Source organism: Diaphorina citri, unplaced genomic scaffold (assembly GCF_000475195.1).
Source record: "Diaphorina citri unplaced genomic scaffold, Diaci psyllid genome assembly version 1.1 scaffold212, whole genome shotgun sequence".
Taxonomy (NCBI): domain Eukaryota; kingdom Metazoa; phylum Arthropoda; class Insecta; order Hemiptera; family Psyllidae; genus Diaphorina; species Diaphorina citri.
The window spans coordinates 59,085-61,737 of NW_007377649.1; positions in this window are offsets into that span (position 1 = coordinate 59,085).

Consider the following 2,653-nt stretch of genomic DNA (forward strand, 5'->3'; position numbering starts at 1 on the left):
AAAAAAAATTTTAACATAAAATAAAAAAAAAAAAAAAAAAAAAAAAAAAAAAAAAAAATCAGTAAAACATCAAAACTCTGTTCCGTGTTGATTTATGCCGGGCGTCTCTTCAAACTATTGACGTAGGTTTTTTTTTTTTTAAGAGGTTTGACAGAGGGAACTGTAACTGCTATGGTCTTATCGTCCCGAAATCGAAGAGAGAAGGAAGACAGGATAGGAGAAAGCCAGCCGTTCCGAGAACGAACATTATCCCAGCAGGTTAAAATCCGCCCCGGGCGGGAATCGAACCCGCGGCCTAGCGCTTATAAGGCAGACGCACTACCAACTAAGCTAACTAGGCTGGCTCAAGGTGTTTTTCATTTTAAGGTTGTTTTACCAAATTTATCATCGATGGACCTGTGGTAAATTCACAGCATTATTCAAAGGTTACGTTTCTGAGAATTGGTGTCTACCAATTAGCATATTTATTGTACTTTAAGTAACTTGAGAACTTGGAAAACTTAGATTACATGTTAAGAACTTAAGATGTTTCCCTCTCTTTCGTTCCAGGGAGGATAGTTTTATTATAGTCCAGTGAATGAGTGTTAAAATTCTCTAAAATTATTCCTACAAAAGTCAACCAAATCCATTTTTGTTTCCACCCTAAATTAAACCAAAAAGATCATTAATTATTGGGTAATTATAACCCATACTCGAACCTACGTAAAAAGAAGAAAAAAAAAAATGACAATAATTATGTTCCTAATTTCATACCTTGGTTGTACCTATTGAATTTCAACACACAAAATTTGTTTGATTTTCTTGTCTAACCAGATTTTTAATTTCCTTTTCCTATACCTAGGAAGGATAGTATTCATTATTACAAAATGTACAACCAAAAGGTCGAAATTGGAAAATTCTTACCCCGAAACTGACCTTGTTTGGCTGGACTAAGAGAAAAACTAGAAAGGGCAATCCCAGATGACCGAAAGTATTCGGCAAAGTTGTTTTCATGCAAATCAGCATGAGGATTTTGACTTGGAATTAAACTTGGAAACTTTCTCAGCGAAGTTTGTAAAATATTTTCACAATGTTCTTGGGACGAAAGGCGAAGTTTGGTGTGTTTTCTTTTGATCAAGTTCGGGGAGATTATGATTTTGGTTCCCAAGTCGTAATATGCAAAAGGCTCCTTAGAAGTTTTTTTTTTTTTTTTTAGGTTTGACGGAGGTTTTTTACTGTCCCGAAATCAAAGAGAGAAGGAGAAGTTAGAAGAAAGTCAGCTTTTCCAAAAACGAACCATATTTGTTTCGAACCGGTAATAGGGTTTTCAGTTTTTCAGTGATGTAGTGGTTAGCGTGATGGACTTCAGACCTGTATGATGTTGGTTCGAGTCCAAGACAGTCAGAAATTTTTGATTTTTTGAAACTTTCAAAAACTTAACAATGATTTTCTTTTTTATGTTACAGATCTCTTCATTTTCATCTTCCTAACATAATACTAAGGTAAGTCCTGCAACATAAACATTAGATCTCCTTTTTTCTCTCTCTCTAACTCCGTTCCCCTTCCCTCTCCCTTCCTCTCTCTCTCTCTCTCTCTCTCTCTCTCTCTCTCTCTCTCTCTCTCTCTCTCTCTCTCTCTCTCTTTCTCTCTCTCCCTCTCTCTCTCTCTCTCTCTCTCTCTCTCTCTCTCTCTCTCTCTCTGTCTGTCTGTCTGTCCCTTTACCTTCTCTCTATATACTTCCCTCGCTCTCTCTCTCCCTCTCTCTCTCTATATATCGGAGACAAATAACTCCAGGCTAGTAATATCAACTTTCTCTTTCCTTCTTCCCTCTCCCTTCCTCTCTCTCTCTCTCTTTCTCTAGAATTTTCCCTCCTTCTCTCTCTCTCTCTCTCTCTCTCTCTCTCTTTCCACGTGTTTTTCTAAAGTCTTTTTTTTCTCTCATATATTTTCCCTCACTCTCTCCCTCTTCTTCTTCCTTTCCCCTATTTCTCCCTTTCTCCCCTTTTCTCTCTCTGTCTCCCCTCTCTTTCTTCGTCCACGATTCTTTTTGCCCTTTATCTTTATCCCTATACTTGTTATTTCCCTCTCTTTTCCTCCCCTTCTTATCTCTCTCTCTCTCTCTCTCTCTCTCTCTACTCGTACCACCATTTTATTTTTATGGAATGATAAGTATCTCCGTCTCCTTTCAGCTTTTTTCCTACATGCCTATCTCTAATTCAATAAAAATGAAATTAAAATCTCATAAAAGAAAAGAATGGGCAAGAGAGAGAGAGAGAGAGAGAGAGAGAGAGAAAGATAGAGAAGAAGACGGGAGGGAATTTTTTTTAGAGAAAGATGATGGTAGAAAAGAAGACAAATTGAGAAAAAGGAGAGGGAAAAATAAGAGAAAAAGGGATAAAACGAGGGAGAAAATTCTTCAAGGATTTCCCCTGTGTTTAGGAATGAAATTTCTTTCCCCACCAATCGTACAGTTCTCACATTTTATATCGAGAGAAAGTGGGAAAAAAGATAGTGTGAGAGAGAAGATAGAAAAGGAAGAAGAAGGAGGAAGACAGAGAAATAGACGTAGATTGAGTAAGGACGGGAGCTACAGGGGGAAATAGTAAGAGAGAGAGAGAGAGAGAGAGAGAGAGAGAGAGAGAGAGAGAGAGAGAGAGAGAGAGATAGATTGTGA